The 13307-nt window shown below is 42.9% G+C and overlaps 1 protein-coding gene across 2 annotated transcripts in view; it reads right to left on the reverse strand.

Moving 5' to 3' along the window:
- LCLAT1 (lysocardiolipin acyltransferase 1) overlaps positions 1 to 4739 on the reverse strand; it is a 111872-nt gene extending 107133 nt beyond the window's left edge. For both annotated transcript variants that reach the window (XM_053937801.1, XM_053937799.1), the window contains exons 1-2: positions 4627 to 4739; positions 4400 to 4489 (exon numbers count right to left, since the gene is read on the reverse strand). The gene's annotated coding sequence lies outside the window, so the exon portion shown is untranslated. The remainder of the gene's footprint in view (positions 1 to 4399; positions 4490 to 4626) is intronic.
- Between the last annotated feature and the right edge of the window lie 8568 nt (positions 4740 to 13307).

Consider the following 13307-nt stretch of genomic DNA (forward strand, 5'->3'; position numbering starts at 1 on the left):
ATTAAACCACAAAAACTGTGCTCATTTTAGAAAAACAAGCATATCACTGCCAAAGTGCAGTCCTAAGTTTAGATTGCTGTCTGACTAAAACATTATAATTATGAGAAACTGAAATGGATTTCTAAATGTTTCAAGATGAAACAGCCATTGGGTAATTTGCAAGATATGCAATTATCTTCCGAATTCAAACACATAATGCTAATACTCAATCTGAACAAATGCAGGCTGTTTGTGTGAAGACTGAAGAAATCAATGTTAAACATCAATACCAACACTAGATAGGAGTAACCATAATGAAATCTAAGAGCAGAATTATCAAGTGATGTGGAATTAATTACTTCAAGAATTTTCTTTGAGGAGAAAAAAAAAAAAAGCTTGGAATCTCTGTTGTTTCTGTCTCTCCAAGAGCTGCTCAAACTGAACAGAGGATTCTCAGCCCTCTTATCCCCATTAAAACTGCATCAGGAGGCATTTCACCCAAGCTCTCATGCGTAGCAAGACAGGAACATTTTTACCTTCAAACACCAGAGAGGGTCTTCAAACAAATTCAAAGGGCCATAGAACATATGTTCTGTTATTTCATCTTTAACATTCACATCTGCATGGGATCATTATCATACTTGACCATGCAAAACTTAAAAGGAAACAAAAAATAAACATAATCACACCCTCACCCCAGATCTGTTTGTCCATTTCATGTATAACCATTGTAAATTCCAGTTACTTTGAAAAGTAAGTTAAGTCTTGATCTACAGCAATCATTAACAGTTTGATGCAATTAGCAGCATTTCAAGAAATTCAAAGTAGCTCCATTCTTGTTTCAAAATCATGATGACATGACTGCACTGCCTTTTACTGTCTGTCTTTGATTTAGGAAGAAAAATTAATGACTTGGTTGTGTTCTATTTCTGGGTCTCCATTGAAAGCCTGAGTGTTCAGTTATCTTTTGACTCTTCTGACTACACCCCAGTCTGCTGTTTCACTGATTTGGTGAAAGAACTACAAAACAATCTGTCATTTATATATGAAAACACAGAGGAACTGTAAGGAGCATGTCTGAGGACAAAGCAGTTCACAGGACCACCATCATTCAAACAGTAATTTTATAAAGGACAAGAGAAGCTTTTCAGCAAAAATTAATTCTCTTTCTACCAGTAGTGTGAGGTGATCCACATAACTGCTTCATACAGACTCTTGAGGCAGTCTTCAATTACCCTTCACGGCACCTCTGGAGCTGCCATCAACGGAGAAGAGCAAATAGAGATCAATTTCTCTCAACACTAAGAGATGCTGAATGCCTTAAAAATAATAAAACCATCGTAAGCTCAATGAAAAAGGACCTGAGATTAAGAAATATCTTTCAGAAACACTGGAATGAAAGAAATACCTGCTCCCTTGATATCTAAACTAACATCAACAGCAGGTTTTATACCAAAGGATGCCTGAAACAAGCTCCTCAAGAGTCAGGGGAGTTTTAGTATCACACATGCAAAATCTTGGAAAAGCAAGGTGAAGAAAAGCAGTTCTGTTCTCAAAGGGAAACCACCTTAAGCCTATTATCAGATTAAAGGCAAGTTAATTTCCTCAAACTCATGAAAGGATAGTGTGTGAACCCAGTGAAGATACTAATTTTGCATGGGCAAGTAAAGGCTCTCCCAGTTTTTAACCCAAAGCATACAAGAACTCTAATACAAACAAATTAATTAGGTAAATTAGGTAAATTACATTTATTGTATCAAAACAAGATCAAGTTCACAAGTAAACAGCTCACCTAAGTGAAAAAAAAATGGGAAAATGAAGAGACATTTTGGGCATGTTGGAAGAATTCTGCTAACATAGCTCTATCACATCTCACTGTGCCCTGCTATAGCTAAAAATTGGACAATTCACAATGCAGAATTGTCTTTCAGGAGCAATTTACTTGTCAGGCCAAGGCAACAAATAGTAAAATCAAACTGTGAGCCTTTGCCCACAGTCAGCAAGGACCCGTTCCAAAAATTCAACTCTCCAAAAGTTCCGTCTCCCCCTCTCTTAGCCCTAAGTGCTGACCAAGCACCACACACACGACACAAACAAGCAAGCTCTCCTCAGGCCAGTGCCAAGAAAACATTTAACCAGACTGTGGAGCTCAGTACCTCATGTCTGCGTGTTCCCAGCACCACGACCTGAAGAACTTAGGGAACAAGCCTTGAACAAGACTGCAAGTGGGAAAGAGGAGAATGAAATAAGGAAAGAACAACAGAGGAAAGCACAATTATTTGTAAATAATGATGATGTCGGAAGAAAGCATAAATTGAGACAAAGAGTTTGCACATCCCAAGAAGCTGGAAGAAGAAGTCAACAAAAGTTAAAAAAAAAAAAAAAAAAAAAAAAAAAAGGGCTTTGGCAAAACAGAGTTGGGAAGAGTAAGGGGTAGCAGCACACTGAAGGATGGGACAAGTGACAGGAAAGAAAAGACCTACATAAGACTGTCCAAACAAAAATTAAAAGAAGGAAACTATGGGGAAAACTCTTGGACAGAATCAGGCAGAAAACCAGCAGAAGGACAAGAGGATTTGCACCTATGGCAGTTCAGATTAAGAACCTAAGAATTAAAAATCTGGCTTTACTAAAAATAGCTGCTGAAGGAGTGGAGACTCTGCAGGACCAGATGAAACACGTGGGAGTTTCCCACATGAACAACTGGAGAAAGGGTTATGTGATCCAGCAAATCCTAACACCACTAAAACCCCAGGTCGGTGTGAAGATGACACTTCATTCCACTTCCAATCTTCTTTCCAGACTGCTTTTGTGGGGAGGGCAGGCAACACCACGAAAGCAAAACTCATTGAGACTGAGGAGCTGGACCATATCAGAATCAAGGTTTCCCTACAGAATCTCAGTCTGACTTTTGCAGGTCGGGTACAAAATTATCTTTCCTTCAAGATTCTGCCTTACTGTGTACACATGGTGGACCAGCCCTTGAGGTCTAAATAAAGGTTTGTAAGTGACTTCCCTCTTTCAGCACAGAAACACTTTGGCAAGCAGTGAATGGAGAAAAAAACCCTTGGAAGATGAGAAAGTTCCTTCACAGGCTTATTCTCTTTTCAGTCTTACCACATACTGCCTACACATAGCTGACTTTTCTTTTTTTTTTAATTTAAACTTTTCAGAAGTTTGAGGTATAGTCGTGATTTTCTGAATGATCAATTTGAGATTTGGTTTCTCAAGGTACAGTTTCACATTATGGTTGACCCACAGCTGGGTTACATTAGCAGGAGAAATAGCTTCTATTCATATCAGAGCAAGCACTCACAGGAATAACTTCCATCCCCATAAAACTGTTAGATCAACTGTCCCTGAAATCATCCAACCACTAAATCCACTACAAAGAGAGTAACAAGAACCCATGGCCAGCGATGGAAAGGAGTGAGACCATACCCTTCAGCTGCAGCCCACACACTGACCAAACTATGAATTCACACTGGTAAAGGGTACCTTGATTTGCTGAGGTACAGTTTCCACTGCAGCTCTGCATTCAGACTGTTAGATAATACTGTAAAACATGATTGAAAAGTCCACCAACTCATTTTAGATTTCTGTGTTCAATTTAAGACATATTTTGTTTTTTTTTAAATCCTAGTTTCCCCATTTGTTAAGTAAGAAGCAGGATGGAGAGGAACCTATCTATTAATCTCTGTTTTACAGTGGAATAAACTCACGCTTGAGAAACATTAAAAGGTTACCATGCTATGTACACCTGAAAAGTCCAATGGTCCAAAAGCAGAGGCTGGGTTGTGTCTTGAACAGAACACACAGTTGCTGTGAAGTAAGTGAGATTTGTTGATGCTTTCAATCAGTAAGTAAAATCCACCACCCACTAGTGCAGCCCACTCCATGCACTAACAAAAGTAGACATTAAAGAAGTCCAGTGATCAAAAACTGTATTGCAATGAATACACACAAGCACCAGTGTGAAGCTGCACGTCCAGTTTAACTCCAGCATTTATTTTTAGTGGGCAGCTTCTTGCAGCCGCAGCTATGTGCTGAACAGCCCGGTTGTGCAAAGCTACGAGCCTTGTTGCAGCACTCACCCTGCATTCACTGCACAAGAGACCATTCAGGTCAAAGTTTAGCTTCGCCAGAGGGCACATCTAGCCCAGACGGCAGCCCGCACGCCAGTACTAACGGGAAAAGTGACAACAGGCACAATAACCAAGGAAAACCACACAGTTACAGCTGGAAAAAAAAAAAAAAACTGACTGGCTTCTGTGTATGTACAAACCAAAACAAGACACTCGGTTTGCTCCCCAAAAGGAAAGATACTAAGGATGAGATTATAACGAAAGGCCTCCGGTTATTTATTCTTCCAGGTGCAACAAAAACAGTAGCACTGAAACCGAGGTTTCGGGTACCGTACACGTCTCACACACACGGACCGCCTCCGCAGACAAGCTCAAGCGCTCTCCTCCATCGCCGTCCCGGCCCTCCTACAGCGCGGCGACCATGCCTGGGGACAAACGGGGGGCGGGTGAGAGCCCGGCGGGCGAGAACGACCCGGCGAGGCCAGGGCAGCTGCGGAGCCCCGGCGCCGCTGCCACCGCCAGCACCGCGGCCCGGCCTCCCCTCCGTCCGCCCCTCCCTCACCTGGGACGGGGCAGCGCCGCGGCGGGAGGAGCTCACGGAGCCGCCGCGCCGCCGCCACCGCCCGCGGGCGCCAGGGCCGCCGCCATGTTCCCGCGGCCTCTGACCCCGTGCACTTCCGGTCACGGCGGTCACGCCGTTGCCATGGCAACGCGCCCGGCCGGGCCCCTTAAAGGGACCGCGCGGGAGGGGCTCGGGGGGCTGCGGCGCACGGCGGAGGGAAAGCGCCCGGCGTAATTCGGCCGTGAGCACCACAGGGACGGTGATTCATCCGCCCCACAGCGCTGCACGAAGGGGAAAACCGTACTGCTGTTTAGCTGCGGAATTTCTCATAAAATAGCCTGTGTGGTGGGAGAGTAGTGGAAAACGACCGTGGCATGATTTCCATTGCTGTGAGGAGATGGTTTCTCTTAACTTTCCCCGAAACGGGCTGTATTTTCAGTTTTTATTGCACCGCCTTTGCCTCCACTCACTGTTGATGGAGTTAACCTCTATATACCCTTGCCACATGTATGTTTTTATAAGGTAAACAAACCTGGTGAAACCCCCAGTCCAAGAAGGGAAACTCCAGGAGGTTTTAAATAAAGTTTTATGTTTGTGTGAAACCAAAGTGAGTCCATGCCCGGCTGACAAGAGCTGCTGGATGAGGACCAAAGCAACCTGGGCTCTCCTTCTGATTCCACATCAATTCCATGTCCATAGATGAACATGTTCCTCTGCAAAACTCCTGCAAAGTACAAATGCCAGGGCAAAACCTGATCCCATACCCACTTAGGTATATATCCCCCCATAGCCACTCCCCCTCTGGGATCCTTCTTTCCCACTGCAGCTAGTTTTGAGGACAACATTATCTCTTCAGATATGCCTACAATGACCCAGTGAGAATTTATTGCCTTAGAGGACTTGAGAATCGGTCATCAATTTGGTCAATACTTGAAATTAAAAAAAAAAAAAAATAGGGAATGAGCCTTTCGGGAAATTCTTCCTAAAAGTCATAAAAATGTTGGAAATTCTGCTGTCATCACTTTTTGAGGGCTCTCATTTGTTCATTCAGCCTGTAGAAAATAGGAGCTAAGGGGGGACTTAGCTGTTGTCTGCAACTGGTGGGAGGTAATTGAGAAAGCGGAGCCAGACTCTTCTCCAAGGTGCACAGCAAGCAGATGAGAGGCATTGGTCCCACGATGCAGCAAGAGAAATCCCAATTAGTTAATAGGAAGGAATTCTTCAAAATTAGAGCAGTCAAACACTGGAATGGGCTTCCCAAAGACCTTGTGCAATCTCAAACCCAGAATGGACCGGGTTTTATGTAAAATTAACAAGAGCATCCCAAATCCTTTGAAATGCTTTAGGTGAAGAGATAAAGGCAACTCCGTGTTGGAGCGCTCTGCCTCTGTGTCGGGAGGCTCTTTGTTGTATGATTCACCTCAGCTGACTTGTGCTAACCAGGAAACGGGCATTTAGTCAGACTTAGTCACCAAGATTCCCTCCTCTAGGCAGCTCCAAAAAGTGACCCATTCTCTCCCAAACTGGATGTCTAAAACAGCCCAGCACATGGGGAGCTGAAATGGCTCATATTGAGATCACTCTGGCTGATGACATGGTTAAAGCCAGATGAAATGAATCCTCACTGGTGCCTCCTGAAAATAAGGACAAGAGCAAGGCAAACTGCTGAATTTTAATAATAATAACTTAACATGAAAGACACAGCATCAGCAGAATGTCCCTGAAGGTAACATGTGCCATGGGCTGTCAGCCATAGACTTGTGGCCAGGCTCCTTGGCAGCCTCAAAACTTCAAATAGAAACAGGGCAGTGATGCCATGTGCAATAACTGCAGAAATTCCTGGTGCAACCCTGTAATGCTAAATGGAAAGCTGTCCCCAAATTTTTATACTATAGTGTAGGAAGGTGAGAGGGGTGAAACTGCAAGCATGTGTGCATGTGGCTTTTGGAATTTGTACCATAGGGCAGTCATGGCTCTTTCATTAGTTTGATAAACTGGGCAAAAATGTATATGGCTAATTGACTCTTTGGTTGAAGCTCTCTGCATGGAAGAAATACATGCTAAAATGGGTTAATAAAATACTGAGAAAGATGTTCTAAGTAGCTAAGTAAGGAGCTTTGGCACTCCGTGCACCAAAATGTAGACCAGAATCTTACTGCAGCCCCACTCTCTGCCACTTCCAGAGTGACCCTGGATAAATCATCTCACTTTCCTATCAGCATAGTAAGAATAATGACATTTTCTTCTTGGTGCGAGTGCTGTCAGGAGATGATAATCAAAGTTTGTAATTTGATTAGAATATGTGAAACATTATACAGCACTCCCTACAATGCCAACACCTCACTATCTAAACTTTTAATTAAGATATTTTACTTAAAACTGTGGAGAAAACAAATCAGTAAGACAAACAATAATGAGAAATGGTGTTCCTGTTTTCCTTAAGAATCCCAGAGCAATTTTGTACCATTTGGAGATAAATCTCTTTGTCTATCACAATGACATGCAGGCAGCTGAAGAAGGACACGACATCTTTTCAAGCATTCACCATAGCACTCTAGTAGAAAATACAAAGGCAAATTTAATTTTCAGTTGCAACTACATAGGCAAAGTAGATAAGTACCTTGTGCTTTACACACAGACACTGAAAGCTGAACTTGTGTGAAGTGAGTTAGTGTAGGCATTTTGTTAGAAAGCAAAAAGTCTGCTCAAGAAAAATAGAGGCATTCATAATGCCCCTACAGTTTTTGTGAAAGTGGAAAGTACAATTTCTACAGCCAAAGACAACAGTGAGGGGTAGAAAAGAATGTTCAGTATTCAGCAAAAAGGAAGAATCTGGCTGACTGGAAATGTATGTGCATTTCAGAAGGCTTTGTTAAAATAATATTAAGGTACTGGCTTTACGTCCACAAAAAATAATGCCATTTGATGCCGAAGTCAAGCTTTCCACGTGTTTGAAATAAAACAATATAAATTTAATTTAGCCACAAAACAATTCCTGTGGGGAGAGCTGGAAGCAGCAAGGCCTGATTCCCAACAGACATGCTCCCTGTGCCCCTCAGCCCATCTCCATCCCCACTGCATTAATTTTGTCTCCTTCCCACTCCATGGACAGCATCCTTGCAAAGCAAGAAGCCATAGGTGCAGGTGAGCCAGCAAGTACAAGCTGCCAAGAGAAACAATAATGTTTGCTCAGTCAGGGCATGAATTTAATTCTCACTCCTCTATCATAATGTCTGTATTAACAGATCTTGTAAGAGCATGATTGTTTCTGAGAATTCTGCCTTTCTGCCCTTCCATCAAATTTGAGCAAAATTAATCAAGAAGGCTCAAAAGCTCTTGGAAAGGGACTTGCAGCCAGACCAAAAAGCAGCACGGCCACATAAGCAAAGTTCATGTGAAAAAACAGATTGAAAAACTAAAAAGTTGCCCACAGCGGGGGAACAAAAACCCACAAAAATCACAATCCTTTTGCAAGGGGGTGAAATTGAAAATGATTGAGTCTTTCAAGTTGTGTTAGCACCTGAGAAATACAAAGCGAAAACAGAAAATGATACAAGCTACTATCAGTCCACTGACAGGTCCTGGAAACATATGGCATGAAGAATTTAAGATCTTCATAGGAACACAAGAGAAAGGAATTTTTTTATTATAGCTGGGGTTAGCTTTACAAAACATTTTTTGGCTATATGATTTGTAGCGGGACCCCTCCATTCATCTTGTGTTAGCTTAGCTGGATGACAAGTGGCATCATGGAGCTCATAACAAGTCTCCAAGAGGGGACATGGAGAGGAGGGAAATAATTTGGAAACAGTATTACCAACAAGAGCAGTATGTCTAAAACATTTGGGGTTTTAATCACTATTGCTTAGCTCCGTGTTTTATTTGTGGACTAAGTCCCCTTGGGGCCTATATCTGAGCTGAGGAAATGATAGACCATGTGGCACTCAAAGGGAAGAAAAGATAAACAATATGGAAAATATCATTAGGCAGCCAGTCACGCCTCTCTATAACTGCCAAAGAACAGCAGAAAGATAACTCATGTTCTCCTGTTCCTTGGAAAAGCCTCAATCACTTGAATAAAGAGACTTTCTAGGATCTCTTGTTGAGAAATGGCCTGGGCTGTGCTTGCATCAAATGGTTTTCAAATTGAGACTTACAAGCTACTTATGGATCTGCAGTTTACATGGCTATTTCCACTTCCTAAATCTCATCAGAATGTGTTAATTGCTTTCCTAATGGTCCTATACCATGTAAACAGTTGCAAAAGTAGCCCCAGAGATGGTATTAAATGGTAAATTCAAGGAGTAGAAGAAGAGGAAGAGGAAAGGATTGCATGACAGAAAGGGAAAGATGAGAAGGCATCATTAAATGCCTGAGGTGGGAGGTCATGAGGTGCATTCCCCAAAGCCCTGTGCCCCAGAGAGCAGTGCAGATGTGATCCTCAGGGCCCCAACTGCCTTTACTCCACGGGCACCTTGGGATGGCTCTGCTCTCACACCCATGCTCTCCCCTAACAACCCTCATGTAGCTCATTTGCTGAAACTGCCATAATCCACATCCACCCGGGTTCTTCCTCTCTCCTGGGTTTTCTGAGCAAATTTCACTGCCTGTGAGAAGAGCTAAGTTACTCGATGTGTGGATAATTCACCGTCTCACCTCCATTTGCCTACTTTTCTGGAGGGTTTGAGATAAGGATATGAGAAGCCTGCATAAGGATTTTCACCTCTCCATCTGCTTGCAAAGAAAATCAGATATCTGAGCCCACATACCCTCCTAGGTGTGGAAATTTGCTAACTGTTCATAACATGCCTAAGCTGCACTTGTTGATTTTTCTTCCAGAAACAGCAGAAGTAGAGAAGGGGTCTTGACTCAGAGGGTATCAGCACAGCAGTGAATAGCGATTACCGCCACCAAATCAAAACAGGGGAGGCAGTGACAGCATGGAAAGCTTGCACTGATTTAAGCTGGTATAGTATTTCTGGTGCCTGCAAGGTGGATGTATATCTCTGGAGACAGACTAAGTTCTTTCTTATGCACAGCCCCATGAACAGCAAACAATAAAGGCCACTGTTTACTGCCCTACAAATATAGTAACTGGCACAGGTGATATAATGGATTTAGCTGATTTGGGAAACATTATGAGTTTAAATGTTTTTACTATCAAATTCAAAAGACATCTGTAGGTACAACCATAAAAGGCGGTTCAATAAATTACAGGGTTTTTTAAACTCTCCAAAGCTGAAAAGAAGATGGAGTTGATTCAGAAATGTTTATTTGATTTAGTTGCTGTTTGGTTCACAGGAGACTCCCCACAGGGGCAATAAAAACCAAGGCTGCCTTTTTTATAGTGCAAAGATTTTATACTGCAGCCCTCTCCAGTCTGTTTAAACATGCCCCTCTCTTGCTTCAAATACTAAGAAATTCCATTCATCACAACTCAGAAATTTCAGAGATAGAAATGATCTATTAAGCCCTATGATCCATCTCCTGAAAAATGCAGGATTTCTCCCTATAGTACATTTGTATTTTTAATGTTTTGTCCATCAAGTTTATAAGGTCACATTAGTGAAGTGTACATTTCATTACATTTCATGTTTATGTCAATAAATAATATGTGGTTGCTTAATTTCAGTGTAATTGGTCTTATGGACGTAGCAGGGAAAGGAAGCAAGCAGTAGCCAGCATAAATGGCAGATGCCAGAATCAGGAGGGGTTGTTTTGTTGCTAAATGTGATCAGTGCTGTGCACAGTGAGCTTTCAACTATTCCTCTTTGGAGAATGGTCATTCTAATATCAGTCATTAGCAATTTGCTGCTGGTCACTTGGGAACAGTGTGTTTCCTACAAATTGCTTCTATTAGTCACCAGTTCTTGTCCAAATAATTGACTATGAGAGAGAGACAGCCTGTGTGAGATGAGTGTTAGCAGGGTGGCAGAGTGTATGGACACATTGTTATAGGACACACACTTTATGTTTTTTGAATGCCAAAAATTAGTGGAACGGGCTCAGATCTCTTTTATGCTGGAGTCAGGCTGGAGCTGCACCACCGAAGTCCAATGGAGCACTTTGAAAAGCCAAGGCTAATGCACATGAAGTCAGTATCTGGCAGTAGTACAGCAACGCATTTGCTTGTCTCTGAAATGCAGTCACCTCTGGCATGAAACCTGGCAGCTGTTTTACATAAAATTGTCAGGATGTAGACCAATATCCTTCAGGAAAGGAGGAAGAGAAAGAGGAAGAAGAGCATGGAGGAGTCTGACTAGTTTGCACCCTTCTTATTCCTGTCATCTGCCCCTTTAGTGAAAGCTCTTCTACACAGTGTTGTTAATTCAAGTACCTGCTTTTTTGACAGCCTTTTATCTCACTGAAAATAGTTTTTTCGGCATGACAGAAAATACAAGGAACAAAAAAAAATTCACTTACCTACTAAAAAGAAAAATGCTGTGAAAAGAAAAGCAGGTCACAGTAGCACATCAGGAGTCAGCTATGTCATTCTCATCAGGAGCTCCATTCCTCTCACCACACCATCTGAATACATTCTGCTTTAGGTTATTGCTGGACTGCTCCTCTGGTCCTGCTGTCTTGGTTTGTGAAGGCTGAACCTGAGAGAGTATGGGGTTAAGAGGTTACAAAGGTACTCCCAATTAAACTCATGTCATAGTTATAAGTGTCAAAGATTGTTGTAGATAGGGTACTTCTAGATGCCAGAAAAGGTGCTTTGAGTTCAGACAAGTAATTCTGGAGCCTCTGAAAATATATCTTGTGACCCTAATGCAGGCAGCAGAGGTGTGGAGAGAGAAGCAGCAGAACCTTTGAGTCCACAGCTGCCAATCTCTGGACTGATGTAGAGAGAACTGGATGCCAACTCCCCAAACTCTGGGTAGGAACCAAGGAGGGTACTGGGAAACCAGAGCTTAATTATTGCTGTCATAGGAGGAGGCAGCACGAGCAGCATGACAATGGATGGGGGTCAGAGAGGGGATAGAGAAGCTGGCCTTATGTAAGCCATTTCTCAAAGTTACAAAATGGAGTAAAGCAATAACTCTAATGCACTTTTATAATGCATTCCTACAGAGATTTAAAATGCTTTGAAAAGATAAGTAAATATTATATCATAAGGTGGCAGATGGAGAAACCAGAGCAATGAGGAACTTAGTGGCTTCCTTGTAACTGTAGGGAGAGTCAGAGTTGTGATGGGGAGCAAGAGAAAGGTCTCTGGAACCCTCTGAGCACTTGGGCACAGTCTTCCAAATGCCCAGGTGTGCTGGACAGGAGGAAAATTGGCAGGTTAGGAAGAAATTTTCCCTAAATCAGGAAGCAAACCAGAAACAAGAAATGCATTTTTCAAGCTGGAAAAAGATGTTTGGTGAAAAAAACAGAGAAACATTTTGAGTTCCCAGGATTTTATTACCTTTTCTAGTGTGAGCCAAAGGATTCTATCCAAGTTTCCAGAGATTATTCCTCACAGGAAAAGCAAAGCTTTTATAAAGGACATAGCAATGGCACAGTAAAAACAACAACAATAATGAAAAGATGTCTTTTGTTTAACCACCTGGACAGATCCTGCACGATGCAAATAAGATGTGAATAACAGGCTCCAAGAGACAGGTCACAGCTACAGGAGCTTGTCAAGCCAGACCAGCAGAGTGAGACTGAGTGAGGTGAGGGTGAGGAAGGGCAGTGCTCCCAGGAACACAGATCTGCTGGGATCTTTGTGGTAAAGCTTCTCTTTGTTATCAGTGCCAGTGACCCTTAGGAATTGTCTGCTTTCCCAAAAAATTTACTCAAACCACTTACTGATCTCCCACTGACAACATACTCTCCAGCCCTCCTTACTACCTCCCTGGGCTGGACTAGTTCCTTTGGGGTTACTGTGGGGGGAGTAACAACCTTGGGAGTAATCACTGGATGCAGAGGGACCTTCATCCTGCAGAGAATGTGTTCTGTGCCTTTGAGCATGTGTGTCCCATGCAGTAAGGAGTGTGGAGGTCACCCTGCTCATCCCTGCCTATTAACTGCTGTGTGCTGAGGACATCCCCTGACTGCTGCTTTGCTGGTGTTACAGCTCTTGGTCCATTCCTCCTGCTCTGCCTCCACTCATGGGTGCAGCTGCACTCTTTTTCCCAGGACAGGCAGCCCCTGTACTGTGTGTCCCCTCTCCTGCTGTGGTACTGCTGTGGGCAGGACAGATCTTTCAGCAATGATTTTAGCTGGGGAGGTCAGATTATGGGGTTCAGGACTTTTCCTTCAAGACAGAAATTAAGCTTTCACCAAAATACTCAGCTCTCACCCCTTCTGGACTGAGAGGAGGGCTCAGCCATACAACCAGAAGTAATGCTGTACAGATCTGTAAGAACAGTCCTGTGTTTTCTGTGTTCATTCAGCTTTCAGGGACTTAGGGAAAAATATATGTCCTGTCATATGAAATGCAGTAACTAATAAATAATGATCTGCATTTCTGCACCATTTAGCAACTGCTCATGACTGCAGTGTTGTAACAGGTCAGTGAGAAGACAGGTGTTGCCCCCATTTCTGGTTGGGGAGATCTGGAGCACAGAACTATGGCTGAAGATCATTTACTTTTCCAGAGGGGGTGGTGCACGGCCTCCTTCCCTGTTACAGTCTCTCCATGGGCAGTTCTGCTGCCAGGAAGAGCTGTAATCTCCCCTGGGTTGGGAAAT

Source organism: Vidua chalybeata, chromosome 3 (genome assembly GCF_026979565.1).
Source record: "Vidua chalybeata isolate OUT-0048 chromosome 3, bVidCha1 merged haplotype, whole genome shotgun sequence".
NCBI classification, from domain to species: Eukaryota; Metazoa; Chordata; class Aves; order Passeriformes; family Viduidae; genus Vidua; species Vidua chalybeata.